Genomic DNA, 20,262 nt, shown 5'->3' with positions numbered 1-20,262 from the left:
TTTCTTACAGAAAGGTTTCTGGTTTGTTTATGATGTGGAAATGCCCTGGTTTTATCACTTTTACAAGGTGAAGTATAAATCATACCTCTTGCGCTGTCATTTCACATCTCAAGCTTTTCCATTACATTATCACTTTTGTAGCTCTTCACCTGCATTTTTGAAGATATTATGAGCAGTACAGTGGGAGGAATGTTATATAAATGATTCAGGTGACACTTTGTACTAGCTACATGCCATGTTTTTTCTAAGTTATCTTTTGGGTAGATTCTCAGAGAAATGCTGATCCATTAAACTATCAGGTTTATCTTACTGTGAAAAAGAGAGGTTTTCACAAATTAAGAAAAGCTTCAGCTTTATCCTGAAAGCCATATCAGTCTTGATGACTGGTATACAGAATTTACTGAATATGGTTGCATCTAATTTCTACTGAATGGTCTTCTGAATCATCAAAGAAATCTACCAATATTCTTGGTTCTTACTTGTGGCATCAATCCAAAACAGAAATTAAAAGACAAATACAGAACTAACGTGTGGATGAAACTACCTTTTTTTTTTCAGACATGGTCTATTCAGAACAGACTTGCCGCCACAGCACAACGATGGCAAGAAGTGAATTTCTCTTGTCTATGTTTTTCCAAGTCTTCTTCTGTAGACATATGAAGGACTTCAGGCCAGTTCCTTCAACATGCCTGTCTACTTTCCTCCTTTCAAATCAATGAGAATGAGGTGCTCAAATACCTTTTAGTTAAAGAACTATCATTGGGAAAACAAATTTGAAAGCAAATAGAAATTAAAGCAAATTACAACAAATGACACTTCAAACTTGAATATTTAAATAAAAGTCTAAGTTCTACTTAGATACAGCATCACATAAAGCTAAATATATTTTTAAACACTTCTGTCAGTGAATTCTGATAGGAAAGAATGCAAATACAAAATGAAACAATAATGCTACAATAATAAACACATTAGCCTGTGTTATTGAATACCAAGCCAAGTCTTGATTATCCTACACAGATTGCTGGGATGCCCTTTGGTTCATTCTGGATTGAGTTTATGGGCAAGATTTGGGCCATGCAATTTGCTGAGACCTCTGGGTACTTTTTGGTTATTGAATCAGGGATTACAATCTGCTGTAGCTTTGTGATTACAGAGTAAATGAGTTATTCATAGATGACCAGTTTCTTCCTTCTTGATGCTAACGAATAAACACCTATCAATTCCAACATAAACAGGAAATTAAGAGCCAAAGCAATGACTCTATTTTGATAGCAGACATTTTCTTTTCCAATTGCACAGGTAAATTAAGGATTACCTTTTAAAGGGATATGCATGGCATAAAAGCATCAGCAATATTTCTACACAAGTATAGAAATAAAAGCTCTAAGAAAAAAATAATAGATGTAGTTTAAAACACCAGAAATTTTATTTTTACATTAAAAACAACTAACACATAAATCAGATTGAAGGTTTAAATCTTCTTATCAAATATACATGCATTCATACATATTTTGGAGCCAGATTTGTCAACAAGTTACATTATAAGAACTTTCATTCAAAAGGGACTGCCAAGTAAAGCTCAAATATTTGTTCACTCTGAGCAAAGTAAGGATAGCACTAAAATATAATAAAGAGAATAAATTAATATTTGATCCAACTTTGACACATTTAATAATTAGTTTCCAGCAAGGTGAAGCCACTGTTGCAATAAGGCAGCTGCAGAATGCAAAAGGAGAAGGGGAAAGAACAGACACAAATGTCTGTTTGCAGTAGAAAAAGAAAATGCAGTGTCCATTCTGATGAAGTGCCTCAACTATGGGCTGCTTCAGCAGATGCTGTTGGTGATTTTAGCACATGCAGAAAGAGCTCTTATTTTCTTATATTCATCTGTCCATCCAACAAGGCAACATTTATTACAAGAAGATATTCTGAAACATCTGCTTGACCCTACAAGACTGTCAATGGTTGCCAATTATTGGCTATTTTTGACAATTTCTCTCCCATTGCTGGGTCTTGAATTTCTTTCCTGTTGAAGTAGCCATGCCACCAAAAGATCTCAAGGAATGTAGCGTAAGTGGTGAATTCATAACCCAAAACATGAGGACATACTGTCCAAAAATGACAATTAATCAAATGAAAGTAATGTTTGTTTTTTACTGTGGCTCTCATTAGATTTATAACTAAATTAATTCAGACTTTTAACACAATAGGAAAGAGAAACAGTTCTTTCTGAATCTACCAGCAACTTTTCAGTGTGAGTGAAGATTCATAACAAAAAATAACATTATGTGAGATATTTGGGGGATCTAGTGGGAGTTTTTCATATATATGAGATGTTTTTCAGTATCATAACAAATGCACACCACAGACTCTCAGAATGAAATGACCTGAGCTTCAGCAGAATAAATAAAACTTGTTTAGGAAAAAAAGTGGAACTGAATAGCAGAAATTTATCCTTCCCTGACAGCTTTTCCCCTTTTAGCACTCCAGTCTAGAATATCATTTTTAGAAGCAATGAAATTAAACTTGACAGAAGCTTAGACTGTGAAAAGTTATAAATAATATGAACCGACCTAGGAGCTTGCATGCACATAATTTTTATCATACTTTCATCCTCAAAAATAAAATTAGACTAGCTGCTCTGTATTAAAGCAGTTCATCAGCTGAGGAAGTTGCCTTTAAGTAATATGGAGGCTATTCATGAGAACCCACCTGGCTTCGGTAGCATCAAGGCAGGATGCCTTTTTGCTGCCTGATCTTCTGCATGACAGTCCATGTCCTCCTTGCTTCTCAGGATATCTGCTTGATGATATTTTATAAATCAACTGCCCCATTCTTCCATTTCTAGCTCCTAGTGATTCTCAGGGCTATTGTGTACAGTGACATGAGAATTTTCTTTCAAAACGCTCTATTTCCTTCTTCTCTCCCACAGCTCTAGTGAAGGGACTCCTGCCACAACAGACATTTCTTTCACTGCCACTTTGAAATGACAAAGTCTGAGGAGAGGAAACACCAAACATGGGGCCACAGCAAGGATTTCCACCCAGCCAGGCCAGAAGCTGCCGTAGGCAGCACAGCAAAGAGCAACCACGCACACAAAGAAAGTATCTGTGCTGGCCAGGGAGGAACAGGGACCAGTGCACAGCTTTACATCTCTTTCCCAGCACTCATCCTGCCTCAGGGAGACACATGCTAGGTTGAAGGGATGGAGGAAGGCAGGAAGGATTAGATTTCTGATGTGGCTTTGGGGTCCTCCGTTTACCAAGGATTATCTGAACACTTCACGAATTTGTCCTCTTAATACTGCACTGTAACAAGGGGAAAAGTCTACACTTCTGAGTTCAAAGCACACATCTTACCCTCTAGGCTGCTATCCATTGCACACTTGACCAAGGGCCAGACAGCATCTAACATGATTTTATGCCAGTTGTGATGGATGCTACCGCTGTCTTTGGAATAGCAGGGAAGAGCATACCTACTGTGCTGGGAAGGATAGTAAGCCCTTGCTTCCAGCATGCTGCCTTGTGGTACTTGTGAACTGCTCATTGTGACATGACTTCCAATCCTAAATTTTGATTCTAAAAAGTCTCCAGTCTCATCAGCCTGTTAGTCCCTGCCTCTCCTGAATAGCCTCCTTCCCAAGCTGACTCCACCAGATAGCAGCACAAGCCTGGGAATCTCCTGACCTCCTTTGCTTTAGCCTATATTCCTTTTAAATCTATCTGTTATGTCTACACAGGCATGCCTTTTAGTAATTGAAGACAAAGTCTGTCTTGGCTTGGGACTAAAGCAATTCAAATCTGCATCCAAGCCCTATAACTGATTGTGGGTTAAACTGTCCAAATGACAGCTGATAGCACACACTATCAGTGTGCAAAAAGTGCAAAGTGTGGATTCTACCTGCGTGGGTTTGTTATTTACAAGTATTTCTACTTCTGACTCCTTCTGGACTCCAGGAAGGAGTTAGAAGGGGAGCTGAGAGGTGATATGCACAAGAGGACATGCTGTTTGTAAGCCCTCATTGTCTCTGAAAAATGCATCAAATACCTTGCCTTCTAAGTTTATCCCAGGCAATGAATTACAACAAATGGAAAATTTAATTCATCCTGCCTGTGCCTCCTCTTTCCTCCACCTTTTGTAGATGCTCCAGAAAGGCATTACATGAACTTAAGATCATTTTGGTCTTGAGTTCTGACCCACTAGTTTCAGAAAGCTAAAACAAGATTTTATGTTTGGACACAATTTGTAAGCTTATCAGAGACTTCTCTGTGACAGCACATTTTAAGGAGTTGTTCTTGAACTGCTCACAGACAGTGGACTGAAATCCTAGTCTACTGATCCTAGTGTGTGAGGACCACACTATGGAAATAATATAGACTCAGAAAATTGCACCTCTGGCCATGCTGCCTCTCATTCCATGGGGCAAATCAGCTATGCCAGCCACTTTGCACCCTTTCTGTGCCTCTGGTGACCAAGTCCACGTTCTGCATATGGTAAAGCAGAAGCTTTGAAGATTTCAGTGACACAGCCTGTCCACCCACTTTGCATCTCCAGTGAAGGAGGGAGAGAAACGGTAATGAGGAGTGCTTGTGTTGTAGTGCCTGCTACACTACTTCGACCCCTGTAAGAGGAAGAGCAGACTAGATGGCTAAGCCATCACACACTTGTGATCAAGTATGTCACAAGAAATGCAGACAGGTGAACTGACGGTTTTGATCATCTTACCATGGACCCAAATCACAATAAAATAGTTTTCTTTTGACAAGGAGATTTAAGGAAAGAAATCCACGTACAGACCTACAAAATGTGTCAGTGGCACCCACTTTGCAAGGTTCATTTCTATAGTTTACATTAATTGACTTTGCTTTAGACAGGACAGAAAAGGATGGAATTAAGGAACATTACTGTGGTGTGGGTTTCTCTGTGCACCAGCTTATACAAATTGAGAAGAGACAGGTCCTTCGATAACTTTTGCAGTTTTCATTTACCACCACTTTCCTTTCCGCCTCACCTCCCCACTCTGAAATCAAAGGAGTAGAACTACATTGGTGCTACTTAAGTCTTTATAATTTATTGGAAATATTTTTAAGAACTTCTTATAAGATTTAGATGCTGAATATCACAGAACATCATGCACCTAAGTAATGAAAATCAAAGGGCCTTTGGTCACATTTTACTGTGTGCTTCATTATTTAATATTCCAGTTCCAGAAAGAAATATACTGTTTTGCAATATCCATAATTTTTTCTTCCTCTAGAGTCCTCTACATCCTCTACCTCAGTATAAAGAAGAATTTCAAAATATGTTTTCAACTGCCGGAATAATTTTTATACCATTTAAAAAAAAAAGCACCAAACAAAAAGCCCAACCAACCCTATATAATACAAAATTTGTACACTTCCCTTCCAATTTCAATAATGATTAGTTTAAACACTCTACAGATAGTGATATAATACAGACATTTACTATAGCCGAACAATGGTGCATACAAAGAAGCATTATGAGGGGAATTCTTGCAGCCCACACCACCCTCAGGCAGCCCCTCTGCAGCCCCACACTACCTGAAGATCTCAGCTTTGTCTTCCTAACTCTAAACCTAACCCTAACAAACCCCCTTGGCCTTGGCTAAGCCTTAGCTCAAGACACCCAGCCATGGCCTACATGAACAGCTCTTGGAGGAGAAATATTTCTGCCATCTAAACCATCCTTCGGCAGCCCCTTTGCAGCCTAACTCCAACTACAGGTCTAGGCTATGTCTCCGTCCCAGCCACAACACTAACCCTAGCTTACCCCAAGTTCATAGCTAGGGCACAAAGATGTTCTCAGTGAGGAAATCTTGTGGCTTTCTCTATCTTGTAGCAGCCCCTGGCAGCTGTGTGTCTCCTGGAGTTTTAGGCTTAGTCTCTCTCCTAGATAGCCTTACCCATAGCAATGACAAACACCAACAAGTCTCAGAGGAGACTTCTTACAACACCCTGCACTGTCTTTTGACAGCCTCTTTGCAGCTCTACACCACCTGGAGCTCTTGGCTTTGTTCACAGTCTGCATGAACAAGCTCTCTGAGGAGCATTGTTTTTACAGTCTGCACCATCCTTTGGCAGCTCTTTGTAATCCAACATCACTTGGAGCTGTAGGCTTGCTCTCTCTCCCAACCTTATTCCTGATCCTGGATCTTGGTAGAGTGTTGGTCTGAGATACTCAGCCATGAACCACAGGAGCAAGCTCTAATGGGAGAAGGAGTGGTGTTTGTAGAAACAGTGGTGCGTGTTTCCATGAAAAATATATTTAACTTAATGTTACAGTGCCATTGATAAATTATAACTGTATATTTTTAACATCTAGAAAATTACCCTGGAAGAATATTTTAGAGATATTTTTGTGATGGTCTTAAATTACAGGAGCTGCTTTGCCTTGGGGGTGCCAATACTTCATACTTATATTAAAACATGGATAAGGTGAAATAGTATTTCAGTGCTAAAATTATATTTAATTTAGATTAAATTTAGTACTTGGTGGAAATTGTTAATTATTCTCTTTTTATGTGCTGTTACTTTATAGCATATTAATGTACCAGAAGTACATCTGGAGCTTACAGCTGAAATTTAAGTTTGTACAAATACAGAAATACATTAAAGAATTTACACTATGAAATAGATGCAGAAAAGAATCCCCAATATCCTTATTGTACTGATGGGAAAAGTAAACAAAAATATCAAATTTCAGAGCTTAAAAAAAGATGTAGGTGTCTAAACAGGGCCTAAAGCAGATTTTCAGTAGAGTTGGAGTTACTGTCCTGCAGTCCCCAGTCCACCTGGATAACTAATCTAGAAGCATTTTGATTCTGTTGTTGCAGATAACTGGCCTTAAAATTTCCTTAACATCTAAAAATTCTACTTTTGGACACACACAGAAAAGTAGCACTTTTGAGAGTCCTGTGGTCCTGGATGATCATTGCATGCCTAAAGACACAAAAAGTAGAAATTTTCTGCATAAATCCCTTATGAGGAAAAAAGTCTTCAAGCTCCCATCTATTTATTCATTAGACATTAGACCCTACTCAAAGGACTGTTTATGTACTTTATCCTATGGATAACAGCACAGCATTGAATTGCTGGCATCTTCCACACATTGTAGTTCTATACTTTTTTCAGATCTGTTCCAAGGCTAAAAGTTAGTACTGAAATTACTCTTCAAAACTGATTTAAATACATAAATCTGAGGTTGAGTTGCCAACACTTGATTGCCTTCAGAAATAAAGGCTTTTTGCAGGACCTATTGCATGGGTTTTTGTAATTATTGCCAGCAGATAATGCCACAAATGTCTTAGTGTTATGAGTTTCTCTGTAAAAGAATTGTTGAAGGAGGAAAGTTTGGGTTAAAGCTATACACAGATCTAAAAGTCTTTTAGCAAGGTTAGAGACTTGAGACTAAAAATACATTCCTGAGAAGGGTTTCTTCTTTCTAAATATATGTAGGAGACAGTAGACAAGTTCTTTGTAGCATGCATCAAGGAAAACAAGATGACAGTCTTCTGCTGCTCTCTTTTCCACCATCAAGATATCTTCAAAAAAGTATTGCTCCTTCAGTGATGATTCTTTCTTCTGCTGCTGCTGCCATATCTAATATAAACGATATATTTCTCCAAATTAAATTATCAGTGGTCTGCCACTATCCCCTTGTTTGCTGATGCTTTTGCTGATGCCCTTGTGCTCAGCATCAGAGCCATCCAAACCCCACCTATCTGCTCGGATCTCAGTTCTGCTTGTGAGTTCTTGGGAAGTCTTGGTTATTCTTCCACTAAGTAGAAGCAGAAAGCAGGGTCTGACAGCCCAATATGTTTGATTTTTAAAATAATGCCCATACCTTGGAACAGAATAAGTCTATGTTTTTTCAAAGGAAATATTTTGATACAGAAATTTTTTAAATGCACATTTCTGAATACAACTAGACTCTCACCATCCTGAGTTGTTTAGTTACAATCAGAATTTTCCCATTAGGTGAGGAACATGTTTCGCTTAAACAGCTCTAAAATTTCCTGAAGCTATGGTCCCCACAAGGAACATGCCCCGTTTGTGAACATCAGGGAACTGTGTTTAGGACAAAAATGTTCCTGCTGGTGAGTGCATATGCAGCCTTTTCAGCCAGGGAGAAATAAAACCAGAAGCTACTGAACTTTGTAAGGATCACTATGCTCAGCCCAAATTACTGATAAAATATCAAACCATTATGCAGGTCAGAATTGTGACTGGGTGTTTCCCCTTAGTTTTATACCTTTCTGGGGGAGAGAGGTTGTGCTGACAGGACCAGCAAACAGGACATAAGAGAAGGGTCAGTAATGCATCTGCATATATAAAATGGAAAAGGAGACAATATTAGGAAAAGAAGTCAGGAATGAATAGGAGGTCATTTCCTGATGAACATGTGGTATTTTAAGTGACTGAAGATACAGTTTGCTTAGGGAGTTTCTTTTGATTTAAGTGGTTGCTGAACATACTGACTTTTTAAAAATAATATTTATACTGCCTACCTTTTTTAATGTACCATGGAGGGACTCAAATACTGAGCTCAGATATTCTGGTTCAACCTGAAGGTGAGTAATAAGGGAGTCAGGTGTGTGAATCTGAAGTATTACAATTCCCCCAACATTTCCCATAGGTGTAGTTCATAGCTTCACTCAAGAACATGTTCAAAGCCTTGCAGAAATTGGCAGTAGAGGCCAGGTCTCCAGAGATGTTTCAGCACCTAAACCTTCAGAGATATAATGAGAATGTTGGTGCCTATTATGTAATTTTAAATATTTAGTTCTAAGTCACTAAGAAGTGTTTTTATCATGGGAAGACATTATTTGTATATTAAGTGCCAGATTTACAAAATTTCTCAGCAGCCTTAATGGAAAACAATATTCAATTAATTTGACTATCTGGCCATCTACACATATTTTTTCCCCACTGAAAGTTATAGAAAAATATTCTTTACTATGCTGTTTGTAAAATGCAAGAGCTAACATGCCAGAAGTTAAAGAAATTCAGCAAAACAATTTTGGGGTGGTGAAATTTCAGAGGAAACCACAACTTTGAACTGAAAAAAGAACCCTTTTGCTCCTTTTCTTCACCCACAAAAAAAATTCTACTGAAAAATTTTCAACAACAAATTATTTGTTCAACAACAGTTGTATCAGAAAATGTATGCTTTATGAAATAGCTTTTTCTTCCTTTCATCAATAGAGTCAAATGATAAATGATAGTATTCAATTTTCAGTGTATAAATTCTTGAAGAAAAATTTGGATCATGCTTACTTTTTTTTCGACAAGAAGTGTCAGTTTCTATTTGGACAATTTCCTTGTGCTGCTTTCAGAATGATGCAGAAGGGAGATTGTGCGTGGATGACAAAGAATAGAGGATAGCTATAGATGCAAAAATCTGAAGTTGTGTAAATCAATGGGAATTTGGATTGTTATATAAACGGGTAATATATGCTTTCTCTTGAGTTAATCATTAACTGTTATTATTCATGCAAGTTCAAAAGTCTGCAATAGAGTTGGTGTACAATACCAGCTGTGGGATTTTTTCCCCACTTGTCTCTGCCAGACAATACATCACATCTGTTAAACCAATTTTGATCATGATATTATCAAAAACATATGAAAATGCTTTGAAATATATTATTTTAGGAATAAAATGACACAGGAAATTGAAGTATGCTTATGTGAAACAAGAAAATTGCGTCAGGGCTTCTTCATAAAATACCTATTTGAGACATTATTCAGAGCTGCTGAGAAAGAAGATTAAGAAAGCAAGCCAAGCTAACTGGCCATTTCTGAGACAATTGCATACACAATATATTTAAGACAGAGATACTATCTCTGATAGCTAATACTGTATAAAACCAATTTCTATTCCCATTTCTGCCACCACCCCCCACAAAAAATAAATTCTGAGCTTCTAGCTCTGCCTGTTCATCCTCACTGCCCAGCTGCCAGTAATGGAACTAACCCTCATGTCGGCATCAGGGCCAGGAGTTTACATCAACAGTTGTATTCCATCTCTTCAAGTCAGCTTACTATTGGTTTCCTATTATTCTATATATCATGTGAGAGATGTGTATCAGGATGCCGCTGTTATTTTTCTGGCTTCCTTCATTTTACTAGTGCTATGGTATTTGCATTTTTGCCTAAGCATCATGAGAAGTCAGGATTAAATTGCACATTATAAAGAAAAAAATCACAGAAAAAAATTGTAGTAAAGAAACTTCAAAGCACTCAGAAAATGATGATGCTTAATATTACCCATGAGAAGACCAACTTCTCTGCCTTAAATTTAGGATGCCTAAACTTAAACCTATTCTCAGAACTCAGCTTTATCTAAGGAGATGCTATCATACCTTTGCATAGTAAAACCAACATTCCTACATGACTGAAAAGTATATTATCAATTCCTATAAAAATAAACAGGTAATTTACAAAAATATTAGCCTAAGATTTACAGCATTTACAGATCAAAATTTTAGAGTTTCTGCATGAACCTCAGAAACACGGTTCCGTGTTTCTACATCACTGCACTTCATTCAATCTGCTTTAGCAGGAGCATTTTTGAAACAGTAGCCTGCTGTTAGGGTAACCTGGTCCAGAAGATGGCCCCAATCTTGTGAGTGTCTAAATCCCCTAAACCACCATCTCCTGCTGCAGGGTGTACACCCATCCTGCAGGACCATATTTATGGATAAGCACAAGACATTTAAAGGGCCTGGATACAGTGAAAACTACTTAATTAAGATTTAAATCTAAGCAGTTACACAGTTACCAAGACTGTGAAACTGTCAGAAAATTGCAAATTAGTTTTTTTTAAAAAAAAATTAAAATCAGTCATCATGTAGTGGACCTGACAGAAGCTGTTTATATTAACTTTTTTCTGATTTACAACAGATGTATAAACCATTCCAGTCATTACAAAGAGGTGCATCTTATTCTATTAAATGTTAAGTAGACTTAAAATTTATGTCAAAATATGCTGTAGCATTCTATGTTTGAAACACAAGCCAAATTTACTCTGATTTAAGCTAATGCACATGCCTGAAAATCTGTTGACTACAAATAAGTGTAGAACTTGGCTTAGGACATTCCCTCAGTATTGATTACAGTTCTCATTGGTTTATTTTTTCCATTTATTTTAATTGTTAGTATTTGCCTATTATTGCTGCAGATGTTGACTTCGAAGTCCCAGAGAGTAAAATTATTTGGTTATTGCAGACTTCCTTCTGCCTGTTATCCTACCAATGTGTGTTAACTTTTACTTATTAGTGAGAGACTAATAATTTGGTCTACTAAAATGGCATGGGGAGCTTGGATTCTGATATTTGTCATTTTCCCAAGTGCTGCAGACCTTCTGCCATTTTTCCTCAGCTTGTGATCTGTTTCATTAAATCGTAGCAGAGATTGATGTGTCACTCCAACTCATATTAGTAACCTACTGACAATTAGAAAAAAATAAGAAAAAAATGAAACAATAAAATACCTGACATCAAGGACTAAATCTGCAAAGGAACCTGGGCCACCAGTTGACCTTGATTATTATGACTGCCCTCACCTTGGCCTTCGTCTCACCCAACTTTTCATGCCTTATTTAAGCTTAGGCCCTTGAGCTATGTTGTAGGTGTACCCATACCTGGCCTTGTTCTTTGCTGTCCTGACTTGGTGACTGGTTTTCGTGGATTAAGCTAGGCCCTATGTGGTAGTCATGACTCCAGCTCCATCTACGGCTGTTCCTGCCTGGCATCCCTGGGTGGACACTGGATTTGTTGCATTACCCCACCATATCTGGGACTGTCAGTAGACCCTAAGAGTAACCCAGCCATGTCCCCTGATATTTTGGGACCGTGTCCTGGTTGCCAGGGGGACTGCCCTGCCTGTGTCACCCTTGGCTCTCAGCTCATCCTCTCTTTTGGAGCAACCCTGCTCTTGCTGACATTGGGTATCTTTCCACCTAGAAAAAATCTTGACCTTCGACCTAGGAACTGAGCACTTAAGGGGAGCATTTACAGAAAGCAGCATGCTTGGTTAGAAGCTCTCCCATGCAGACCTTAGGGAATGATTAGGAAAAGAGACACAAAAACCAGGTAGGTCTTCCTGGAGTTCAGAAATAGCTCTCTTAGAGCTTACGCCATAGGAAGAGGCATACTGGAACAGATCAGAGATTCATCCAAGCCCATCATTTTGTCTCTCTCAATTACAAGTAATAGGTATTCAGAAAAGCATATCAGAAACAGCACAGATCAAAAGATTCTTCCTTACATACACTTCTGGAGGTATATAGATATAGGGACCTCTGAGACAAGGTGACATGAAGTTGCTGTATTTAATAGCCCCCAGTGGGCATACCTTCTGTGATTTTTTGAATCCATTTAGATGTTAGACCTCTACGATGTCCCATGGTAATGAGTTCCACTATGAAGTTATCTGTTGTGTGAAAAAGTGCATCCTTTCATCACGAGCCTGCTGCTTGGATGCTTTCTGCTTCTTGCACCAGTGGATCAGAAACAAAAGCAGAAACACAAGAAAACCCCAGACAAAGCAGATCAAGAGGGAAAAAGAGCAACAAGCACAGGTGACAACTCCTAAGCTATAAAGTAGACAAACAGCATTACATGTGTCCTCCCGCACTTTTTATGATTGATATAACCAGGCTACGTGTTCCAGAAAACATGCTGCATGCAGCTCGAAAGCCTAAATAAGCCAAAGCTCTGAGGAAGAGCAGGCCAAAGCAACTTGTTTTTTTCTTTCCAGCAGAATTCAAGTGACAGAGTTCAAATCTGGATGTGCTTTATTTGTGCGCGAGGTAAACACAGGAGCCAGTAAGGGTTCCTGGGTGAAGTCAGCATAAATGCAAGGCATGCCTTCCTACGGAGCATGCTTTTTTGTAAGAGCAGTAAAACAACAAACAGAGCTCGAAAGAAATAACAAGAAACAAAATACTTTGTGTTCTAATCTGTTGTGAATGTTTATCTAGTAAATATATAGTTCAAGTGCCTGAACCATCCAGATTGATTTAATTTTTAAAAAAATCTTCTGTGCAGACCATGTTCCAGGGAAGACGTGTTTTATTATAATACATGACACGTCTCTTCCCTGGCTGCACAGCGGAGCTTTCAAATGGGGCTTTGAAGGCCTTGTTTTACTGGGAGGAATAGCCCATTTTCCTTGCCCGGGCAGCGGAGCTCGCATCAAGGAACAAACAGGAGTTCCTGTCCTTCACACAAGGCTTTATTATTTATTTCTTCAGATGTCTAATCATGCTGGAAAACATTCACTCTGTCAAAAAAAATCCCCCCTTCAGCCATTTTCACTTTGTTCACAATCAACACACCACAGGCTGTTTTATATCTTTAAACAGTAACTGGTGGCATTTCAGCAATTACTGGCTGTCAGTCCATGCTCACCTATTGGCACATACATACAGTTTTCCTTTGAAGTGAGACAGATGGGTTAAAATTACTATCAAACAGAAATTAAACATTCTGAACTATTTTAGTAGTCAGGCTGTTTAGTCAAGTCAGTAGGCATCCCAAGGGTGCAAACAGTTTGTCAGGGGTTTTTTTGTCTAAAACATACCATTTTTCCCTCTTGTCTGAAGAATAGTCTCACTGATACTAAATGTCATTTAGCATGTGAGTAATGGAATTAGTCAACACATATTCTAGGTTTAACTATTTTCCTATTAGTTTGACAATGTACCTTTGAATATTATCTAGTTAACCAGAAGACTTGAAAAAACAGACTGTTGTCAAAAACTGCTTTATTAAATTCAATTTAGTATAAATGATTATAAAAGTATTTGAAGAAATACTTCTTCCCACTTGCCCCAAATTTTTTAGTTAAATGATTAAATCAAAATTACGTTTGCCTCTATTTTCAATACTCTTAAAAACTTAGCTATTTCCCTTACAAGAGGGAAAATACAGCCTTCATAATAACCCTGTGAATTGCTTACTCAGAATGCTAATGTTTTGTATGTTCTGCATTTTTATAGGCTGAATTCCTGCTTTAGCTCTGTGTTACTGTAACGTTCAGTACAGTCAGGTCTGCCATGGATCTGTTAAATTATTTCAAGTTTGCAAGGAATAAGAATGTCTTGGACTAATGTTCTGCTGATATTTAACCTTAAAGGCTATGTTTCTGAGAAAACACCACTATTCTGCCTTAATACGTGCTGCTGTTTTTAGTGGCATAACAAAGCAACTGGAGATAAAACAACAGACAAAATCTGCAGTTTTTATATCTGACTTCTCTTCCTCAGCTCTGATTTCACCCACGCAAGTCTACCATCAGCATTATTTTTTCCTTTAATGAGGCCAAACAGTACTCCATTTTTTCCTACTGACTTGCAAAAAAAAAGCATATTGTTGATTTACTATATATTATTACTTATTTACATTTTTGTGTAGCTAAAAATTATCCATGAAATTTGTGGCTTCTCGTTATACCAGCTTTGCAAAATTCTACTTGCCACTCTCTTCAGGGGCAGTAGTATTTTCTGATAAGAAAACAAAAACATCTTAATGTATTTCATTACTGTAGTCTCCAGATCCAAAGGTAGGCCAGATTGATTTTTACTTTATTAATTTCTCTAACTAGATTAAAAGACAACGTATTACCTTGAAATGCTAAAAGTCATGCACTTTCAAGCATCTCATGCTCAGGAGATGCATATCTTAGTGCTACAAGCCCTGACTAGATTTCTACATGCAGGACCAGCACTCTAACCTGGAATACTTTTCTAGTATTCCTGGATGACCAAAACTGGATTTACATTCTAAGGAATAAAGGATTTTTTTCACATTAACACATGAAAGTTTAAGGAACTTTCTGGAGCTGAAGAGCCAGCTAAGCTGCCATGGAGATACAGGCTTAGTCTCTCAGAACAGGCATGGAAGCAACATCATCAATTCATTGTTTAATCAGTATTTGTGCTAGTTGCTGAATGTAACTGCTAGCAGATGCTATAAAACCTATCAATACAGCTATCACTGAGGTTAAGGATAAATAATCCATACTTGCATAGCACCATGCTTACTACCACCATGCTAGATAATGTTCTGGTACATGGATTGCTATTCCAAATTTGAAAATCTGTGACTGGTTCCCAAAGGAAATTTGTTTTGTTTTCAGATTAAGGAAAAATTGTGGTCACCTGCAAGCCTTAACTTCTGTGGAAACTACACACAAACACAGAAGGGAATATTTCTGCTTAGGTAAGCACTGTGTAGACAAAAACACCTGAGAGGGCAGACCTTCAGTGGAAACCTAGTGAGGGTTCCCTTTTATTATTTAAATAATTCACAGAATAGTGCTGATCAGAGAAGAAATCTACAGCTTTGATATGTGGTTTATCAATTTCATTTCTGAATTGGTATATTACACCATTTTGAAGCCTGAGAGTAGGGACACAATTTCAGGAATGACAAAGCGAAAGAGTAGATAATTTCAGGAATAATCCCTGTTGAACTAATTATTTTCAGTAGTTATTGTATATTTCATCAGCTGAGATCATCTAAGATAGGCAAAGTGATACAGTCTCTGTTTCTACTAGACGGAGAATATCAGTAATGTTTAAACCTCTAAGATCAGGTCATTTAGCAGGGATATTTATCTCCAATCAGAAGATTCAAGCCCTTTATTTCTCCAAGGTTTCATTAAAGACAGGTATTGAATTTCAGCAGACCTCAGTAAGAACTGCAGAAGCAGAGTATCCCTAGAAGCTCAGCTGCTCTCTAGCCATGTAGGCTGAGCTGCCCAACTCTTGGGCTCCCCCAAGTTCACAGTGTCAACTGCCGCATCAGTCTCCCATTGCTGGTGACCTGCATGTTGTTTTTTTAATTAATCGGCATCCCAGGGATGAGACTAATCAAGCACCACTAAAATCAGGTCTCCCAAACTGTCTGGAGTTCTCCTAATTCTTCCCTTTCCCCTTCACGTCTGTTCTTTTTCTTTAAGAATGTATGGAAAGTAACGTTAAAAGGGTGGAGGTCTTTTATGTTTTAGAAGAGACATGAGTCCATCAAAAGAGAAGTACATTTCCTCATGTTTTATTATACCCTTCCAACAGAAGACTAAATTAATTTTCATTGGTTCAATATCACTTTGATATCTCTGAATTGCCAAAAATTAAGATATTTGCAAAGTGTCAGAATAGCGGAGATTATTATTAAAGTAAGTTTGCAGACGACACCAAGTTGGGTGGGAGTGTTGATCGGCTCGAGGGTAGGGAGGCTCTGCAGAGAGACCTGGACAGGCTGGAGCGATGGGCTAAGGCCAACTGTAGGAGTTTCAATAAGGCCAAATGCCGGGTGCTGCTCTTGGGCCACAACAACCCCCAGCAGCGCTACAGGCTTGGGGAGGAGTGGCTGGAGAGCTGCCAGTCAGAGAGGGACCTGGGGGTGTTGACTGACAGCCGGCTGAACATGAGCCAGCAGTGTGCCCAGGTGGCCAAGAAGGCCAATGGAATCCTGGCTTGCATCAGAAATAGCGTGGCCAGCAGGGACAGGGAAGTGATCTTGCCCCTGTACTCGGCACTGGTGAGGCCGCACCTTGATTACTGTGTTCAGTTTTGGGCCCCTCACTACAAAAAGGACATTGAATTACTCGAGCATGTCCAGAGAAGGGCAACAAAGCTGGTGAAGGGTCTGGAGCACATGTCGTATGAGGAGCGGCTGAGGGAACTGGGGTTGTTTAGTCTGGAGAAGAGGAGGGTGAGGGGAGACCTCATTGCCCTCTACAACTACCTGAAAGAAGGTTGCAGAGAGCTGGGGATGAGTCTCTTTAACCAAGTAATGAGTGGTAAGACAAGAAGGAATGGCCTCAAGTTGTGCCAGGGAAGGTTTAGACTGGATATTAGGAAGTATTTCTTTACAAAACGTGTTGTTATGCATTGGAATGGGCTGCCCAGGGAGGTGGTGGAGTCCCCATCCCTGGAGGTGTTTAAGAGTAGGGTCGACATAGCGCTGAGGGATATGGTGTAGTTGGGAACTGTCAGTGCTAGGTTAAAGGTTGGACTAGATGATCTTCAAGGTCCTTTCCAACCTAGATGATTCTGTGATTCTGTGTAAAGATTATGGAGTTATTTTGTAAATTGTGTTTTCTCACCTCAAAAAGATGCCATGCATATCTTCTGAATCTCCCAGTTTTAGAAAATAAGGTGTTTAGAGCTGCTGGGATTCCAGGTTAGGGAGAGACTGGGAACTGAAACACAGAGAAGAAGCCCACATTTTGCATTGACAGCTATTCATAATTATGGTTATTTTCAGCTGGTAATAACTGGTTTGGGAATCAGTCCAGGAGTCCCTTGCAAGAGTTGGTTGTGCCCAAATTGTATGTGATCACACAAGGCTAGAGAAGAACAGGTCTTGTCTTTTCTCCTAGACATCAAACCCAGAGTAAGGATTGAAAAATTAGTTTCTCTTGTGTTAATAAATCTGTATTTGTGAGACGGAAAGAAATACTACATACCTCACTATAAAAGGACACATCCTATAGAAATGCAGAGGGAAGGTAGGAATAAATTCCGTGCTGAAAGAATTTAAATATTCATTGGAAGCAAAAGCCAGAGATTTACCCTTGAGTACTGTGTCTAGCTGGGGGCTCCCCAGCACAGGAGAGCTGGTGGTGCTGTACTGGATAGAGTGTAGCAGAGGAACAGCCACCAAGATGGGCAGAGGCCTGGGGCCCGTGGGGCACCAGGAGAGGCTGGGGGAGCCTGGCTTCCCCTGCCTGCAGGAGGGAAGGAAGGTTAAGCAGGGAGGCTGGTGGGCTCTTCCATTACCTCCTGGGTAGTCACAGACAACACCCAGCCAGAGTCTTCTCAGAGGTGCACAGCCAAGGCAGGAGGCAGCAGTCACAAGCTGCAGGAAGGGAAATGCCAGCTGGACAGAAGGAAAAAAAAATAATCTTCCCAGTGAGGGAGATCTGATAGGCGAATGAGTTGCTCAGAAGAGGTTGTGGGATTTCCAGCCTGGAAGTAGTCTGAACACAACTGGCCAAGGTCCTCAGCAACCCAATCAAACTCTGGAATGAGCGGGGGTTGGACCTTCTGAGGTCCTAACTAACCCAAGTTATTCTGTGTCTCTCTGGTACAGAAGTAGTATGTACTATGTTCTTCTGGGATATTTGGAAGCCTATTCCACAAGCTGTTATTAATACAAAGTGAAGTAGCTCTAACAAGAGAGGCAGTGTATGTTTGTACTGGTAGTTTTTTGCGGAGCTGAGATTCATGCTGGGCCCCAGCTCCTGCTTCAACTCCTATGTCCATCCACTAGAACCACCTGCACTTTTCCCAACCAGGCAGCTGGTTCCAGATAGGAAAATCCAGGCACAAACTTCTACTGCACTTCCACCTGAAAATAATTAAAAGCTCAAGAGTATTTTAATAGGATTGCGCATTTTTTAGATCCTCAGAGACAGCCTTAATTACTCTTGATTTTTTGCAGGCAGTTTTAGTTAAAGCAAATTGAGCAACAGCATCATCTTAGCTTGCAGTTCCTACTAAGAATTTTATATAGTTTCAGCAGATACAGAATTCAGCCCACAAACTTATCTTCACAGTCAGCACAATCTGCTGCAAGAGTTCAAGTTTGCTAAACTCTTTCCACTTCGGTTAAAAAAGAAATCAATTTTTTTTTAAAAAAAAAAAAAAGCAGCAAAACAAACCAAAATAAACCCACAAACCCAAACAAAACTGTGCTAAACTTAGGATTTGTTCACAGAATGGAATGAAATGTTATTTTACATATCCCAAAGCTAGCTCTAAACAATCTTATATGTTTCTTATACATTTACACACGTGACCATAGTATTACACAGAGATATTAGGAACCATCTCAAACACAGCTGAAGTAGCACAGTTTGTGCCTGGGAGGAATTCACCTTATACAGCACCTTCCCATCATGTTGTATCAAATGTGTTAGCTACAGCAAGTCATCATATGCTACAACCATAGCTTGTCACAAAACGTCAAGGGCACTGCCATATTTCAGACTGTCTCCCATTTCCTAAGCACAACTCCAGGATGACCTTGGAAATGGATGGCACTGTGTGATCTAAAGAAGGGTTAAAACCACACAGAAAGCTTTTAGCAACCCTTGCTCACCTGCTAGGGGTGTGTGGGGAGAAAATTTGGTCTTGGACCCAAATCAGTTTAATCGTGAACATATAAGCAAAATATACCCTGTGGTGCCACAGGAGCGTGGGAACACCTTTTCTTGTTTTATCTGTGGTCAGTCTGCAATAGCTGACAAAAAGTGAGCTAAATGTTGGGTGAGGGGAGAAGGTTCTTCATGTCTCAACCATTCTTGCCCCGCCTCCAAACAGAAGATGTAAGCAGAGGATTAGTGCAATAAAAATAGAGTGAAAACAAAGTAATCTGGTGTCCTTCCAATGAGGAAAGCTAATTCTTTTGGAGACAGTACTACACTGACACTGCTATACTGTTGCTACTTCTAAAAACAATGAAGCCAACCCTAACTTTGCATTACCCATAAGAAACCCCCCAAGCAGGTGTTTGCACGATTTTCTTGAACCCTCTTAAGTCCTTTACATGATAACTGCTCATGCAGAAAGTAGTATTAGCATGATTCACATGCGAAAAACCTTCTCAGGCCAAATATAAGGTAAAAAACCTCACCTTTTTTTATGGTTACTACACTAACAAGTATCCAGGGACATATCTTCTGGCTGATGCAAGATATATTTTCCATTCTGTAGAGTTCAGCACATGTGGTGGGGTTGACCTTGGCTGGATGCCAGGTGCCCACCAAGCCCCTCTATCATTCCCCTCCTCAGCAGGATTTTTGGGGGAAGAAAATAAGATGGAAAAACCTCATGGGTCAAAATAAAGCAGAAGCAAAGGAAAACAGAAAATTTATTCTCTACTTCCCATCAGCAGGCAATGTCCAACCACTTTCCAGAAAGTGAGGCTTCAGTACACATAAAGGTTGCTCTGGAAGACAAATGTCGCAATAACGAATGTGCACCCCCCACACCCCACCCCCCCGCCGTCCTCCTTTCTCTTAGCTTTTATTGCTGAGCAGATGTCATATGGTATGCAATATCCCTTTGGTCAGTTCAGGTCAGCCGTCCTGGCTATGTCCCCTCCCAAGATCTTGCCCACCCCCAGCCTGCTGGTGAGGGGGGACTGTTGGAGAGACAGCCCTGATGCTGTGTGAGCACTGCTCAGCAGTAGCCAAAACACTGGTGTGTTACCAACACCTTTCTAGC

This window comes from Strix uralensis, chromosome 3, assembly GCF_047716275.1.
Source record: "Strix uralensis isolate ZFMK-TIS-50842 chromosome 3, bStrUra1, whole genome shotgun sequence".
Lineage (NCBI taxonomy): Eukaryota > Metazoa > Chordata > Aves > Strigiformes > Strigidae > Strix > Strix uralensis.
This window is presented reverse-complemented; position numbering follows the sequence as displayed.